This window comes from Cupressus sempervirens, chromosome 11 (genome assembly GCF_028749045.1).
Source record: "Cupressus sempervirens isolate cs-2001-9-10 chromosome 11, ASM2874904v1, whole genome shotgun sequence".
Taxonomy (NCBI): Eukaryota; Viridiplantae; Streptophyta; class Pinopsida; order Cupressales; family Cupressaceae; genus Cupressus; species Cupressus sempervirens.
Window position 1 is genome coordinate 507,568,535 of NC_143128.1, and position 19,388 is coordinate 507,587,922.

Below are 19,388 nucleotides of genomic sequence, written 5' to 3' on the forward strand. Positions count from 1 at the left end.
GTCTCTTCCTAGAACAATTTTTGTTTTGACTACTTTTTCAGCCATTGAAATTTGCACAATTGGTTGTGAATCCATCTCATGAGGCAAAATTGAATGCATAGGTAGTGCAAACTCAAAATAATGTAGTTCAGCAGATAAAGGCAGAATGCTTTCTAAAACACACTTTTGCTTAGAAGATGTTTTAGTTTGTGCTCCATTTTCAATTAGTATGATAGAAGAAATGACATCATCTTCTTCTTAATGTTTATAAATGAGTCCCATGAGACATCATCAATTATTGAAGAGAATCTATGTCCATATCAAAGTCATCCATATTTGGCCAGACAACTTGATCATCTTGCAGCAAAGGCTGAGTAGGCGAATACAAGGTTAAATTTTTAGTGTTCATTCCATCTTAAATAGTCATTTTCCCTGATCGACATACAATATAAGCATCTATTGTGGCTAACCATGGTCATCCTAAAATGATAGGGTATCCCCTAGTACTAGTTTTTGGAGAGAGTATGACAAAATCAACTAGATACTACCATGAATGTAATGTGATAGTGACATCTTCTAGCATACCATCAGGAATGATGGTAGAACTGTCTACTAGTTACAAGATTGTTGGTTTTTTCCTAAGACCAATGATTCTTAATTTGGAAACTACTTCCTTGGTCATTACATTGATGGATGCTCCTCGGTCTATTAGGATGTTCTAAACTTACACTCCTTAAATGGTGAGGGTCACTACTGGGCTTCCAAGGTCTACATACTTAGGCATTTTGCAATTATCAAGCATGAGATCAGAAAGATGTCCAAGGACATGGATAGTCTCTGGGTCTTTCTTTTTCCTTCTTGGCTTTTTAACATAGGCTTTTCTGATAGCTTTTGAATATATAGGTACTTCCTTTATTGCATCAAGCAAGGGAATTTTTACTAACATTTTCTTAAGTTGCTCAAGTAAGTCTAGTGCAGCTTGATTTTTGCGTGGCAAGGTTTGCTCTATTAACCTACTAGGAAATGGTGGTGTCTTGGCTATAGGAGAAATAGTGGTGGTAGGTTCTTGAACTAACTCAACATTTGTATCATCTATTTCCATTATAATGGGCTGCTGAGGTGAGGCAAGCATTGTTCCAGATCCTAGATGGATATCATTCAGGGTAATGGAATAACTTTGTTGCTAGGCTGAAGGTTTTGCACTATTAGGATTAGATGCAGGTTGTACATCCAACTGTGGTTGTTTTGGAGGGACTGTATTAGTTGTAGGAGGCATCAAGGCCGATTGATGCTGGTGCTGCTGCCAATTCTAGGTTTGCTGCCAACCCTGCTGAGGTTGTTGCCAACCCTACTGAGGTTGGTGCCAACCTTGGTTAGGCTGCTGCCATCCTTGTTTGGACTGCAGCCATCCTTGGTTAGGCTGCTGCCAACCTTGGTTATAATTACCATGTTGTTGTTGCCATTTACTATTACCAGCATAATTATGGAGTGGGTCTTGAGAAATACCTAATCTTGGGGCCCACAACCTTCATTGAGCAACATAGAGGACTTCCCCATCTTCATCAATTACCTTGAACTCACTAGGCACATGTTGTGATTCCAAGCTAGTAATAGGTTTACATCGGTAGTTGTGTTTCTTTTCTCTACAATGGGGGCAATATTCTGCCAACATATTATTAGCATCCTCCTTCTTCCTTTGTGCTTGCATGGTATCCAATTGTGTAGCAACATCATTAATGATGTCTTGCTTGAAATTGGACAAGAGGTTTGATAGTTCTGTCTTAGATACTCTTGCCCCAGGAGTTTTTTGGAGTAAGTCCCTCAAACCTCGTCCTTTTTTTGTTGTTGCTCTGGAATAGTTCAAACAAATATTCCAAATTTTAGCCCTTGTCTTCTATGTAATATCACCTCCAGCCATTAATTCTAAAGCTTCGATACTCCTGTCATGTACTCCTTTTAGAAAGAGATGCTTTTGAGACTCCTCGTTTAACTGATGTTGTGTGTTGCACTATAGGTTAAACATGAATCGGGAAACACAGTCCTCTAAAGTCTCATCCTCCTTTTGTGAAATTTTAAAAATGTCATTCTCCTTTCAAATCATGGCCTCTACAATATTCCTTATATTTATTAAGGAACAAGTTACTCATAGTTGGCCAATCTATCACAAAATTGGCACCTAGACTCATCAACCATCTTAAAGTGGCTTCTTTGAGAGTTGATGGAAACAATTTCAGCTTATGGACATCAGTTGTGTAGTCATAACTTCGACAAAGGATGTCAAACTCAAAGAGAAAATTTTTGGGATCTTCAATAATAAGGCCATAGAATTTAGGCAGGACAACTGAGGGTATATTTTTCATATTTTGATTACCTTGCTGAGGGGGAATTGGAAAGGGAAAGGTAGGTTGAGCTACTACCATTTGTAGATGTCCTAGTGGTGGCTGATAAATGACTAGAGCTAATGGATTATCTTGATATTCTGGCTCAACAAAAAGATTATTCAAATGGAAGGATTCTTCAGATGTGGTCAGTGATTGCACTTGTTCCAGTACTTCTACAAATATGTTCTCAAATAGTTCTTCTTCTATTTCTTCTCTCTCTTCTCTTTCTTCAGGGTTGGGATAAAAAGGATCTTCCTGCTTGAAGTTGGGAAGAAATCTTCCAAGGTGATCTCTTCTTCTATGCATGCAAGAATGCTAAAAATGAAACTAAATGACTCAATAGTGAATACTAGACTGACACTATCCCTAGCAATGGCACCAAAAATATGTCTAATCAATATAACACCTTTTTAGTTACAGGATTTGACATCCCTTACTACCAAATTATTATGCTGATTTTCATTAAATGTTAATCCAGGAGCGTGAACTTGAGATGATGTCTGCAAAGTATATGTTCTAGTTTTCACTAAAAGTCATTACTACCTTGAATACAATAACCATTAAGGAAATCTAGTTTATCCAAAGAAAATACAACTATCAAATACTTGGAAGGAAATTCTAATTATTTAGTCACACATCTATGCACCTACTACTATAAGAACAGTGACTAGTTCTGTTTCCAGTGGCTACAAGAATAGCAGTTCTATCTTAACTTAGAAAATTGAATCTAACTCCTACTTACTAAAGTAAACTCCACCTTTTGTGTGGGCCCCCACGAAAGAATGAAGGAAAGATAAGCTTAGATAAAAGTGTAGAAACTCAGTAAAGGCATGTATTCATCAAATATGCACTATTACAATAACTTGGGAAAAACAATAAGATGTCTATCAACTATGTCCGTCTATTTGCTACTTAACCTCATAGATACAAACAAGGTCTTATTTAAAGGGAAGGAAGAACAACAAACTCCTAAAACTATGACTTTCTCATGAAGGAAAGTTAGTTACAACTTAAGACTGCAAACATGCAATTGGAAAGACATTAATTATCCCTTAAATTCCCCACAAATATAGATCATAACAAATGCTAGATCTGCTCTTTTATTTTTCTTCAAATAGCTTCTAGGAATCTAGGTATCGTGTGTTGCATGTTTAACTGATTGCTTTGATTCTTGCTTCCTTGCTCAACTACTTTATTAGGTCCCACTTTGTTACTCATTAAAATAGGGCCCTTCTGACTTTGCCACCGAGTCTTTCAGCTGCAATGGTGTAATAACGCTTATCTTTAATAGCATCAATGCCCTAGCACTATTCCTTTGCAGTTGGTTTAATTCCTGCTCAGCTTGTATCCTTGCGATCAATATTTAATACACACAAGACTTCCTGCAAACATTTATTTTTCATTTATTAGTTTATAAAGAAAAGGCATTAATTATTCAACTAACAGTTTTTGCAATCTCTTCAGCTATAGGAAGATCTACCCATATCAAACATTCATGAAGAAAGATTTTTACCACAAAATGATCCCCTTTTTAGATATAATTCCGATTGTCATTTTTATGCCCTATGTCCATACTTTATACATCAAAAGTTCAAAAACATTTAAACTTAATGATGATAAAGTTCACTATGTTTAGACAAATGTTCACAAAAAGTGCTAATAAGACTTCTATTTCTACATGTCATCACAGTAATCAAAAGTATTATAAATAGGGATTACTGAGAGGGGGGTGAATGAGTAATCTAAAAACTTTAGTTTCCAATTGGATATTATTTATTACTTTAAACCATGCATAACAAAGCAATAAAGTAATTTTGAATAGTAATAGTAACAATTCATAAAGATAACTCATAACACCATATTTTGTTAACTAGGGAAACCTTGGCCAAGGAAAAACTCCAATGGAGATGATACCTACTAGATAATATACTGATATATAAGTCCTTTGTTAGAGGATGGACCCTTTTATGAGTCAATGAGAAAATTTAGTATAAGTTGTCCCTATTAGGAGACTTTGAATCCCTATTAGGAGATCTCAACCCTAGTAGGATCTGTAGTATAGTAGATGCAAGATGATCCCACTACCCAAACATGCACTTCTAATTACAAGAAGAGCTCACTGCCTAAACAAGTAATCAGACTTCTAGAATATAGGTATTGTATCTTCTTCCTTGATTGATCTCTAATCTTTAGCTTGATCTTGGATCACAAAATAGCTTGTACAAAACTTTACATTTATCACTTTCACAAAAATTTGCATAAAATCACCATTACAAGATAACACTTTCAATTACACTTCTCATTACAAGATGTCCTTTGCATAAATACCATGCCTTTACAAAAATTGCTGCTGGGTTGGCCAAGACCACAATCCACTCTTCCAACTTAGAGTAAACATCTAGGATGTCAGCCCTAATTGGACAAGTAATTATCTTGTAAACAAAATAATTCTTTCCTTCAATTCTATTGTCCTATTTTGCTAAAACATGATTATCTTTGTTTTGTATAGTCCATACTAACTTTTGAGGTTATACACATCATCACCAATATGTATACTATCTTCATATAACTTCACTAGTCATAATATGATATCAGCAATAAGTTATAAACAAAACAATAGAATTCTCTAATTACCAACCACTAAGTATATTTATTTTTGAGATTTTTTGTGAGCATCTACATCATGTGTTTCCATAAATGACAAAAATTACATATCTCTATTAGCTAATTGTCAACAATCTCCCCCTTTGGCATTGATGGCAACAAAATAGGGAAAATTGGCTAAGTAACAAAAACTTAACACAACAAAAATAAGCAACACATTACATTATATCTTATTGCAATTTGTCCAACTTTACATATGCTCCCCCTTACAATATGTTTCACATTATGTACTTACAATATTCTCCCCTTTTGATAATTCAAAAACTTTCCAATTTTATGCAACTACTCTCCCTTTGACATCAATGACAAGGGTCAAAATGTTAGAAATCTATCCAAAACTGTCAAAAATGTTGTCCTTCCTTATACTGATAGGATCTTCATGCAATCATCAAAGTTTACCTTCAGACTATCCATACCCTTAGTCCATGTTTCCTTGGTGGATTCAAGTATGGTGAGAATCGCACATAAAACATATGATGCAATCTCAACTGCATTAAGATTTGAATACAAAAAGTTAGAATATGTGTCCTTGGACTTGACAAAGTCCTCCAATTGTTTCCCAAAAAAAGATATTTATAGAGTAATAGACTCTCTAAAATCTAATATCCTCTTCAGAAAAATTTCCCTCCAAAGTTTTAGTTTCCTGATATCATTGTGAATACCGGCCAGTTGTCCTTCAAAATCATCAACTTTTCAAGATGGATGCTAGATCTGGCTGGATAAAGCCTCTAGCTCACTCATATTTCCTTATATCTGACTGTTGATTTCTTTGGTCAGATTCTATGATAAAGTACACTTGATATACAAAAGTTCCCCATGTTGTCGACATTCTGAAGTTCTTTTATACAAGTATCAAGATTAACCAAATCATTCTTAATGTTTTGACAGATGGTCCTAAACAAGTTATCATAATTTGAATTTTTTTCCTTTTCTTTTGCAAAATTCAACAAGTTAGTAAACTCTTCATCGAATGATTTCAACAATACTTGTGCCCTTTGTTTAGGATTTGATTTAGTGTGTTGCACTGCCAAAGTAGTATGCAATTTTTTAGTAACCTCCATCAAGGTTTTCTATAAGCTCTTTACTATTCTATTCTTTTGCATAAGCTTTGATAGGAATGAGATCAAATCTATTTGATTATCATTATCATTAGCTAAACTAGTAAGAGAGAATGGAGTAGATGAACTAGATGGTTTAGTGTCATGCTCACTTTGTTTCTTAGCTCCCTCTTTTTTTCTTCTCTCTTCTTCCTCTTTCTTTTCTCTTTCCTCTCTTTACTTTTCTCTCTTCTGTTCCAATCTCTTCTTCTCATCTTCCTTTGTTTTCTCTCTCATTTCTTCCTCTGATATTCTCTTCTTTTCCTCCTTTTCCTTTTTTTTCTTCTCATCCTCAAGTAATTTCGACTTGTCCTCTTCTATTTTCCTTTTCTCATCTTCAAATAACCTCTTCTCCTCTTCAGTTTGCCTCAATTTATCTTTAATGTCCTCGGTATTAGGTTCATTAAGTTTGGAACCTTCAAATGGATTAGTATCATCAATGTTAATGGTAGCATTGGTATGATCAATTTTCATAGTTTCATCACTCATTGACACTTATGAGATTCTAGGTGTTGGAGGAGATGTGGCCTCTAATTCTATCAACATCTGACTAATGGTTGATGCAGTCTCACTTCTTAGTTTATCTTTTTCACCAACCATAAATATAAATAGTGTCACTTTATTTCTTAGGTGCAGTGTGAGATTATTCAACAATCATTTAATCTCTTCTTCATCATCAGTCTTGTAAATAGTTCTAAGCATAGACTTATGAAGTTCTAGATCTTCTTATCTTGCAGGTGCCTTCTTCTGAATAAGTTTATCATAGACTTTCTAGTTTTCTACATTCTCAAGGGATCAAGAAATGTTTCCCAAGGTTCCATAGTATGATTATAGGTGAAATTTGTAACAACCATAATACAAATGTCTTCCTTAAATCTGTCTACAATCGTAGGTGCAATTATGAATCTCTATTTCATTTCATTTTAAAATGTTCTCATTATCAAGTTGCCACTATCCAATATCTTATCTATAGGATATCTTCTACGTACTTATGTGATCTTCTCCATTGTACCTTTGTCACTACTCATTATCTTACTAACTAATAAATAAGGAAATATTTTGAGTACATGAAAGAATATGTGATTTATCAATGGCTAAAATCTAAACACACCATTCTTTGTGCTCTTGATATTTTCTAGGTTTTCTAAGAGTTGCATTCTTAGAATTTCACTAAGATTCACTTGCTCTTTCTCTACACATATCTTTCATAGATTAATCCCACTAAAAGTTCATCAATCTTTGTACTTGCACATACAAAATAGGTAATGATTCTACTCAAAAATATTACATCATCTTGATTGATGGTGTTGATCACCATATCCCTTATATTATACACTACTTTATTACATCTTTCAACTTTATTTTTGACCATTTTTTTAGCTATAGGTAAACTACCTTGTTTACTAAGACTAGTTACCTCATAAATAAGGTTGGCAGAAATATCAATTATATTATCTTGCATCCATAGTTTTTGATCATGTATCCTACTCAATATGATATGTGCCCACTTATCTATGTCTAGCTCATGATAGAAATGATACTTAAATAGGTCTAGTTCCTTTAGATGTTTGAATCTAGGCTTCATAGTCATGTCATGATTAAAAGCTAATTCCATTTCCTTGTTTATGTATTTACTACCAGTTGACTCAAACTTACTTTTCAGAAAACTTCCTACATCATAAAGATATACTACGTTGTTTGGAGTGATAGATAAAACTGAGTTAGGGTTTCCTTCAGTAGGTTTTATGGAAAAGACCTTCTATTTAGGTCTATCCTCATTTTCAACATTGTGCACTACTGACATATCCATGATCTTATCAAATATTTTATCGAACAAATTTGCAAAAAAATGATAAAATACCACTTTTTGAAAATAGGGTTTTCTTCAAAATAGCCTTAGTAAATCACTTCTAAGTGCTCCTTTCTTTGGATTTATTTGCAATGAATTGAAAATCAATTATATACTCCATTTATTCCATCAATTTTAACTTGCATTAATTGTGTACTTTGCAAACATGAAAAAGTTATTAATTACATTCTATAATCAAATAACTACTCAAGATCATTTGTCCGATCTTCAAATGCCACTCGAGGTTTTCCATAACTATTTTCCATCATGAAAAAACTCTACTAAACATCACATCATGAAGTTCTTTGCAAAAACATATTTTTCATCTTCTGTTACATAAATAACTTTTTCTATAATACTAGTAACTATGAATTCCTTCATAACTTGCTTAGATAAGCTCCAAATTTCAAGCAAGCTTAGGTACCTTAGCTTAATTCAACATAATTGAATCAAGCTCAACAATTGACTTTGATTTTCCTATCTCATCATCATCTAGCTTTTCTTTTAAGATATCTACTCCTTTCACAAATGCCTCATTAAGTTCTTCTCAAAATTCACTAATAATGTTTATGTGTTCCTCATTGTCTCTATTAGTTCTAGAGTTCTTTTCATGGTTCCTTCTATTATCAAAGTTTATTCCATTGTTCCTTCTATCTCCAATGTTTCTGTCCATTCTACTATACTTTGTTGTATGTCTGAAGTTGCTGCATAACTAACATACTGGCACTCTAGTTCTAGGATTCTATTGATCATCAGGTGCTTGACAGTTCTAATCAATGTGTCCCAAGTTGTTACAATTATAACACATGATCTATCATCTGTCTTGATAAGATCTTCCTTCTCTCGATGTCCTTTCATTAGATATTCTTCTATTTGTAGGGTTATTATTTCTAGACATTCCACTATTTCTTCTATTATTATTATACTTAGGTTTCTTACAATCAATTACATTATGACCCATACCATAGAAATTATGACAAGAAATGTCCTTAACATGATTAAATGACATATTTGTACAATCTCTTTTCATATGATCTATTTAAATACATAAAAAACACTTACCTCTAAATTCATAATTGGTTTCCTTAGGAGATTCCACTTGCTTTAGTTCATTCAAAATTTTAACTTCCTTGTCTTGTCCAACTTCTCGGGATTTATCAGAAGATTGACTAGATTCAATCTTATCATCCAATTTATCTTTTTGTTTTGGATCTGATCTAGCCTCAGGTTTCTTTGCAAACATGTTAATTAGATAACCAAGACTAGTTTTATCATAAGTAGGTCTCTGTATTGACATTGAATCATCAAGTTTTTATCTACTATAATAAAGCTTCTCAAGTTGCTACTTGAACTAAGTTAATTCTCCTTTCATAATAGTATTGTAACTATAAAGTTCTTCATTATATTCTTCCAATGTTTCAAATTTAAATGTTTTCTTTTCCAAACTTGTTCTCAGATCTGTATTTTCAGTCCTCAAATTAGATTCAATTTTGATAGGATCATTTCTCAAAGTCAACTTTAGATTCATAATCTTCAATTCATGCTTCAATATTTTGTGTTGTCTTCAACTTTGAGTAATCATCATCACTAGTTCCAAATTTAGTAGATTTAGGCTTGGATTTGAGATGTTCAATCTTTTCCTTCAATTAACCAATGTATAATTTGGAGTCTTCATATCTATCCTTCAGTTTATCTCTTTATTTAGTAAGGAGATCAATTTTTAAAAGAGCTTCTTCAAGGTTCTTCATCAATTGTTTCATATCCATAGGGATCTTGCTCAAGTTGTTAAGCCTCTTCAAAGTAATTGTGCTCTAATACCAATTGTTAGAAATAGGAATTACTAAGAGGGGGATAGGGGTGAATTAGTAATCTACAAACTTTAGTTGCCAACTAAATATTGTTTCTTACTTTAAACCATGCATAACAAAGAAATTAAGTAATGTTGAACAATAATAGTAAAAATGCACAAAGATAACTCATAACATCATATTTTCTTAACTAGGGAAACCCTGGCCAAGGGAAACCCTGGTGGGGATGATACCCACTTGATAATATACTTATATATAAGTTTTTTGTTAGAGGGTGGACCCTATTAGGAGTCAACAAGAAAATTTACTATAAGAAGTCCCTGCTAGGAGACTTTGAATCCCTATTAGAAGATTCAAAACATGTTAGGAGTTGTAGTACAATAGATGCAAGATGAGCCCACTCCCCAAACATACACTTCCAATTACAAGAAGAGCTCACTGCCTAAAAGAGTAGTTAGACTTCTAGAATATAGATATTTAATCTTCTTCCTTGATTGATCTCTTATCTCCATCTCCATCTTAGATCACAAAATAGCTTATACAAAACTTTGCATATATTGATTTCACAAAAATTTGCATGCAATCACCATTACAAGATACTACTTTCAATTACACTTCTCATTGCAAGATGTCCTTTGCATAAATACCATGCATTTACACAAATTTCTACTAGGTTGGCTAAGACCACAATCCACTTTTTCAACTTAGAGTAAACATCTAGGATGTCAGCCCTAATTGGACAAGTAATTATCTTGTAAAAAAAATTATTTCTTTCAATTTCATTGTCCTATTTTTCTAAAACATGATTATCTCTATTTTTTATAGTCTGTACTAACTTTTGACATTATACATGTCATCACCAACATGTATACTATCTTCATCTAACTTCTCTAGTCACAATATTGTATCAACAATAAGTTATAAACAAAACAATACATTTTTGTAAACCAAATTCTATACTTTGACAATTTTTTGATTACCAAACACTAAGTATCTTTGTTTTTGAGGTATGCTTTGAGCATGTACATCATTGTTGCCATAAATGACAATTATTACATATCTCTATTAGCTATTTGTCAACAAAAAGGATATTTAGATATATAAAAGTAACAACAAAGTTTGGATTGTGGTATGATATATCTAATGGTTTCACTCTATATGCTTATATTGATGTTGATTGGGCAGGTAATATGGATGACAGAAAGAGCACCAGTGGTGGAGCCTTCTTTCTTGATGGAAGATTAGTTTCTTGGCTAAGAAAAAAGTAGTATTGTACCTCAAAAAGTACAATGGGAGAAAAATATGTTACAGTAGGAAACAATTGTAATCAAGTTGTTTGGATGAAATAGATGTGTAAGGATATGAGGATAAAATTTTTGGAAGCATGAATGTTGATGATATTCCTATGGGGGAGTATTGCAGAAACATGATTAGGTCATTATCATGATGGTATGTTACATTCATGATTGTCTTTGTCATTGATATCAGCATAACAATTTTATGTGGTATTTGACAAAAGAACAACGGTAAAGATCAAGTTCGTATAGATAAATTGTTGAGTACTTTTTGTAGAAAGGTTAAAGACTATTGTTATTGACATATCAAAAAAAAATTTATTAATGACATGCACTTATTTAGATTCTAAATAGATATTGAGTTTATTGTATAGATAATAGTGTTTTCCAAGTATTTTAGTTTTTGTAAAGTTCTATAGTTGCTATTGTGTTCTTTGGAAAAATTCTAGTGTTTACCGAGTAGTTATAGTTACCATGAAGATTAGTAGTGTAAATCAAGCATCTCAGTGTATGCCAAGTTTACGAGTGCAAACCAAGCTATGTAGAACTTATCAAGTTAGTAGTTTATGTGATGTGAGTCTAGTGTTAACCAAGCTACTCAATGTTAAGTAAGTGACTCAGTTTATGCCAAGATCGAGGAGATAGTATTTATTGATTCACCCAATTTAAACCAAGTGACTCAATTTATATGATGAGTTTCTTAGTATCTACCAAGTCACCAATAAGACCAAGTTCAAGACTACTTGAAAGTGATTAGTATGGACTGAGCTTCAATGTCTACTGAGTGCATGACAATGTCAAGCATTGGTAGTGGATGTCATGTATCATAATTTTGTCGAGTCAATCTTCAGAGCTTGAGTGTCTTCACTTGAGCTGACTTTGTAATATTTGTGTAAACTTGTATAGTGGTTGACTTTGTAATTGTATAATTGGATTTCTATATATGTAATGAATTGTATCATATCCAAGTGTGTAAATTTGAATGAAATGTAATTGAATACAATTATAGAAGAGTAGAAAAGAGTGAATTACAAAGGTGATAGTAGTATAAGGAGCAGAAAATACATATCTATCACAAAAAAAAATTAATACATAAAGGAATCTCATTTAGAAAACCAAGTTTTAGATCAAAGATCAGCTACTACACATACTAATAGGTGGATCAATCAAATTCTTTAACAAGGTAGACCTAATAGTCTTTTGCAAAATGTTTTTTCCCAGTGCATACTTCATTGTAGGTTTGTAAATTTTTTAACAAGGTGGACCTAGCAGTCCTTATTGCTCCTAATAGGGCAGATCATTAGAATTGATCAATGTAAGCCTTAATAGGCCAACTTTATACTATAGTGCTAAAGCTTTTGGGTATCACCCCCACCCTAGTTTTACTTTCTATTTGGAAGGTTTCTAGGTCACCAAATCTATGTGTCAAAGTGTTATGAATGCTTTCATATTTTTAGTTTCTTATGCATGCAATTAGATTAGATTATATGAGAAGGATTAAATGCTAATTTGATAATTGAAGTTAAAAGTTTTTTAGGGTTACTAATTCACCCCTCCCCTCTTAGTAACCTAGCCTTTCTAAATATTTCCAACAATTGGTATCAGAGCTTTGTGGTTCTTAGGAGAAAGTTTAATAGCTCGAGAAAAGATCAAGGCCATGGAGATATTCAAACTTGACAAAGCTATTGATAATGAGAAGTTGGATTTGGAAATGGCTATTGCCCAACTCAAGAAAACAAAGGAGCAACTCTTCTAATCCCTAAAAAGAAGAAAAGATCTTGTAATTCAAATGAATGATCATCTCTATATTGAAGAAAGAATTGAAGGCTTTCATCCTTCAAGCAACTCAGATGAAGAAAATGATGTAATCAAAGAGCTCTTGGAAAAGAATGGTTCACTACAAGAAGAAGTAAGGAAAATAAGAAGATAACAAGAAATTCAGTCAAATAGGTTGTGCGAAGTCATGGAAGAGAAAAAAAATATTAAAGTAGAATTAGAAGGAAAAAGACAATGAGATCAAACATCTATCCCTTCAAAAATCTGACTTCATTAATCAACTCACCAACGCAAATGAAGAAATCATGAATCTAAGGTCAAAAAATGAAAGATTGTAGAATGATCTAAATTCTAAAAGGCAGACCAATAAAAGAATGATGAAATCCCAAGTAGACATGAATCAGTTGAATGGGAAAAATATCTATAGACAAAAAGGGAAAGTAGGAATTGGATATAAAGAAGGCGATGAATCTTCCAAGCAAGGAGCTCAAAGGAATCAAAAACCTACTTGCAATCACTATGGTAAGATAGGTCATACATCAAGCAAATGTCGGAGCAATGGAAAAGAAAAATTAAATGGAAACTACTACAATTGCAATTAGCATGGTCACAAGACTAATGAATGCAAAGAGAAACCAAGATTTGAAGGCAAATGTCACAAATGTAAGAAGCATGGATACAAATCATCAAAATAAAAAACCAAGATATTGAATCCAGCAGAACAAATTATGAAAGAAATATTTGGTTGGGATTATAAATCCTAGTGTAGATGTCATTAGTATGGAGAATTTGGATACATTGGTATGAATTGTGTTAAAAATAATTGAGGAAAATAGATACTACTAAAAGATGTTTCATTTGTATAGAACTTGGTCATCTTTCCAAGAACTCCATGAATACTGGTAGAATTGAAGATGAGAAGAAGGAAAAAGCTGATAATATCTAAAAATAGATGAGATAGAAATCAGCTCCAAAGTCTATTGAGAATGAAAGAACAAAAAATGATGGACAAGTCACTCAAGAATTGGGTCACTCCAAAATCTCTACTTGATTTCTCAAAGGAGAAATTGGGACTATGCTACCAAAGAAGACATTCAAAATAGTTCCAAATTGAAAAGATAGAAGATCCATATTTGTATTTAAGATACAAAGGGATCACCAAATAAAAGGGTACCACTATCTACCGAGTTACCTTCTTTACTAAGTGAGGTTGGGTCACAGACCTTACCAAGCAAGGTTGTAGGTAACTAAATTCTATGTGGTTACCGAATGATAGAGGACTCTACTGAGAAAGGTTGGAAGTAATGAAGATGCATATGGTTATCAAGTGATGAAGTCCTCATTGAGTGTTCAATGCAAAGAAGTGGGTGATAGACTATTAACATGATGTCAATCGATCTACCTTTTGTACTGAGCATTTATAGAAATTTTTTGATAAAAGGCATGGAATCAAAGTCATTCTTACCATGAAATTCTCAAGAGCTATTATGAAGTGTGATCTTCAGAGCATCTAAGTGAATTGTTAATGAAAGATTTCAAATTCTATCAAACCCTTCTGAGTGAAGATGGCAGCTAGTAGCATCAAGGAAAAGCAAGGATCAGATATGTTGGTTCATAGAGTGGAATGGAAGGCAATGAACTTCAAGCTCACTCCTACAATCATCAAAACCCTAGATCCAAGTGGAGCACAGTCTCAAATTCCTCCAAAGATACTATTGATCAATGATATTCACACTCATTTTAAATGTGTTATACAAGAGATTGGCACTTTGGAAATGGATGATGCCCTAGATAAACTATGTGTAAATGGAGTTTTAAAATGCAAGCACCAGCATTTAGAAACTAAAGGGTTAACTCACATCCCTCACATGTCCCATGAATTTGAAGTAAAATGGATTAGGTTTGTCTTTAGTCAAGTGCATAATGGGTATTTTTTGGAGGTGTGATGATGGCGATTCAAAAAAAATAACTATAGAGTTGATTTTCAAACAACGATATCTCCCTCATATGGACTCATTTTTCCAAGAATTTTTTTTTGTTTTGGGGTAGAATTTTGTGATCTACACATTCGTATAGGAAGTCTGACATCTCTGTTCCTCAATTTTTTTCAACTCAAAAATCCCATTTTTTGCACCTTCAAAGGCTTCATTCAGGCTCATATGGACACATATTTCAATGCTAATTTTTTAAAAGTGCATGAGTTATTGTCTACTTTCTAGATTTGGAATCAGTTTGGAGTAATATTGAGCTCTTATTTTTGGTGTTGAAGTAGAGGCTTCAGTTTGCCCCCTCTCTACATCTAGAATCTAGTTTCTTTTTCATCTTTTCTTGCTTTTCATAATTATTTTTTTATGGTATTTGAGGGATATTATTCTCAGTTGTGGGGGGACATTTTCTCTTCTTTAGAATAAGACCCTTCTACTTCCATCTTCTTCTCTCAATGGCGGATCCATCTATGACCCATCTCACACCACACAACTATCACACTTGGAAGGCACAAATGACTAGAATTCTCATGTCAAGGGGATTATGGTCATGTCTAGATGAGAATCAACCTGTTCTCATGTGCCCTTTTGAGGTTCTTTAGCATAGGAATAAAATGGATGAGGCCATGGGATTGATTGCACTAAACATCTTAGATAGTCTTCTATTTCACTTGGATGGTTTGACCACTTCGTAGGCTATTTGGATGAAATTCTAGTCTTTGTTTGGCACATTGAACGAATTTTAGGCACTGCAACTTGATGCAGCATTGACTTCTTTGAAATGTGATAGCTTTACCACCATTGAGGACTTCTAGATGAAGTTCAAATCTTTGTGTACACTTTTGCAGGGATGTGGGAAAACCAAGACAAATGATGAGTGATCTTTTTGATACTCTCAAAGTTGATAGGACAGTATCAAATCTTCTCTTCCACTTTTTACTCCACTATGGATGCCTTGGGTGATAGACATAGGGTGCCTTCATTTGAGATATTTTGTGATCAGTTAACTCGTGAACAATCCAAAATTGATCAGATGGATTCACTTTTAGGTTCACAATCGCAGGCATTTCTTGTCAAGGATACATAGGAGAAAAAGTCAAAGTAGATATGAGATCCCTCTTCTACTGGTTCATCATCTTCTAAGAAGAAGGAGAAAAAGAAGACTAAGACTCCTGCCTATTCCTATTGTTAGAAAGGATCTCATGATGAGGCACATTATTTTTAGAAGATATTTGCTAGCTATGAGAAATAAATTGCAGATTTGCAAGCTCTTCTTTAGAAGAACATTGTTTCTTCTCCATCCTCTTCTACCTCACAGGGGTCTACCTTTCATTCTTCTTCCACATCTTTTCCATCTATATTAGATCTTGGAAAGGTTCATGCATTATAGGCTTCCATTACATCTCCTTCATAGGTTCCTTGGATACTAGATTCAGGTCTCCTCACTATATGACATCTTCTCAAGGTGTCTTCTCTACTCTTGAGGCTTCTCCTATTCCTCATATTCTCATGGAGAATAACACTGCCCTACCAGTCTGCAAGAAAGGTTCAGTTCACATCTAGGATGGTATATTCAATGATGTATTGTATGTTCCATCTTTGTCTACCAACCTTCTCTTGATTTCTCAAATTACATGTAGTGGATCAAGGAAGATAGTTGAGTTCACTGCTAATTCAACATTCATTTAGGATCATGTAACATGAGGTCTTATTGCTATAGATGTAGTTGATCCTTCCACTCATCTCTACACCTTCTCGTACTTTGGTCAACCATCTCCATTGTTGGAGCACACTACTTCTCTTTTGCAACAGCATCATGTGGTGTAGTCAGGATACTTGAACCTTTGTATTGTTCCTGAGATCCCCATTTTGACTACCACACCACATATAGTTGAGGACTTTTCTTTTCAACATGATTCTTCTTCTTCTACTCTATCTGTGTTGGAATTAAAGATAGAGTAACTGAGAGGGGGGGGGGGGGGGTTGAATCAGTTACTCACAAAAATTAATCCACAAATCCCTTAGAAGTCTTAATCAACTAGATACTACTGATACTTGGTAAACAAATCCTTCAACTCGATAAATTAAGCTATTAATTATCTTTAAGAATTCATACATATAACTAAAAACAAAATGAACACAAGAGACACCAGATTTAACGTAGGAAACCCAATATAGAAAAAACCACCAAGTAACTAGTCACCAATTTTAACTCTTCTGAAGTGAGCCCTGTTAGGAGCCAACCCTATTAAAGGTTACAATACACACTATTAGGTGTGACCTTGTTAGAGGATTTAATCACCCTGTTAGGAGTGGCCTTGCTAGAGGCCTTTAGAACAATTCAACTAAACTATCACCTTGTTAGAGAATTTACAAAATGGATGTTAAACCAACTCTATTAAGAGATTTGAAGTCACTACTACAATGGTTAGAAAGCAACAATGAATTGACTTGAACAAGATGCAACTAAATTTGCTAGATACAGGTCTCTGTTCAGCATCATTAGATCCTCCTTGATCAAATATGACTCTGCTGCTCCTCAATGATCTCTAATCATTCTTCAAATTTTCTTCCACAATAATCAGTCTTCATATCACATTAACTTCTCATGTTTTCACATACTACTACTGTGAATTTGCAACTTGACTTCTTACTTAACCATTCAAATTGTCAAGTCAGCTCATTTACATGTTACATTTATCAATAAACTATTCATTAGTTGGCTACAAATTTTATTTTCAAACAAATAAATGTCCTTTACTGGCCAACCCTGCTCGATAAATACTGCTTCTAGGAATTTCTAGAGTTAACTTTCTTGACTCAATTAACATTACCATATCTTAAAATCCTTTGGCTATCGAGTTTACTTGGTAAGAACTGCTTTTACCAAATTACCTTTAATGACCAAGTGAACTCAGTAAGAACTACTTTTTTGTCATATTTTCTTTGATTATCGAGTGAGCTTAGTAAGAACTTCTTTTTTCATATTTTCTTCGATTATTGAGTGAGCTCGTTAAGAAATGCTTTTCTTTGATTACCTTGAAGGCTCAGTAACCAATTGTCTACTTGGTAGACACTGCAAGCTATCTTTACTAACCTTTTGGACTCGATAGACACAGTTTATTTCCTTGCTAACCTTTTGAGCTTTGTAGACACTATCTGATGACTGATATGACATTTGTGTGACATCAAAGACAACACACAATTGAACAATTGTATCCAACAATCTTCCTCTTTGGCATTGATGGAAACACAACATGTCATAGTAGAATGAAATTTGAAAACAAATATTTTAATTACAAAACTCCCTCTTACATAAACTCTTATTATTTGCAAATTTCAAAAATATATGACAATATATATTCTCCCTCTTTGACAACACATGCCAAAGATAACTCAAAACAACTGAATAGCATTGTACCTAATGTACTGATTCATGTGCAATGTCTTCATTGGTTTGTTGCATCAAATGATAGATCTTCAATTTTGTTCCTGTTGATGCATTACTAAAACTATATTTTAGTGAGCTTTAGATAGGGGAATGACCCCTAACTTACCTCTTAGATATAGGAATGCATCCTTAGGTAAAGGCTTTGTGAATATGTCAACAATTTTTTCCTTTGTATGCACATATTCCAATCTTATTTTCTTTTCTTGCACCAATTCTCTAACAAAGTGATATTTTATGGCAATATGCTTGGTTTTTGAATGCATCACTAGATTCTTGGAGATGTTAATTGCACTTGTGTTATCACAAAACATAACAACTAGTTCTATGATTTCTTGCTTCATACCTTTCAATAATTGTTTAAAGCACACAATGTTTGAGCAATTAACTGCTGCTACAACATATTCAACTTCTACTATGGATTGAGATGTACAATTCTTCTTTTTTCTTGTCCAAGAAACCAACCTTTTTCTGAGAAAGAAAGCTCCTCCACTTGTGCTCTTTTTGTCATCAATAGTTCCTATCCAATCTACATCAGTAAACACCTTTAAATCCAATTTTCCTCCAAGTTTATACCATAATTGATATTTTTCAGTTCCTTTCAAGTATCTCATGATCCTTTTGATTGCCATCATGTGATTTTCTTTTGGTTTTGCTGAGAATCTTGCTACAATTCCTACTGCAAGGGCAATGTCTAGTCTTGTGTGCACTACATATTGCAACTTTCCAATCATAGATCTATACAATGTCTGATCCACTTCCTTTGATTCGTCATCCTTGGTGATTTTTAATGTAGTACACATAAGAGTCCCAACTGGTTTGCAATCTTCCATACCAAACTATTTCAGTATCTCCTTGATGTATTTAGATTGAGTGATGTAGATGTCATTCTTTAACTATTGAATTTGAAGACTAACAAAGAATTTTATTTCACCAAACATTGACATTTCAAATTCCTTGTTCATTTGTTCTGAAAATTCTTTGCAAAGATCATCATTTCCTATAAACAAAGTATCATCTACAAATATTTCTACCAAAACAATCTTATTATCAGGTCCTTCCTTTATGTACAAACTGCTATTGTAATTAGTTCTTTGAAAACCAAT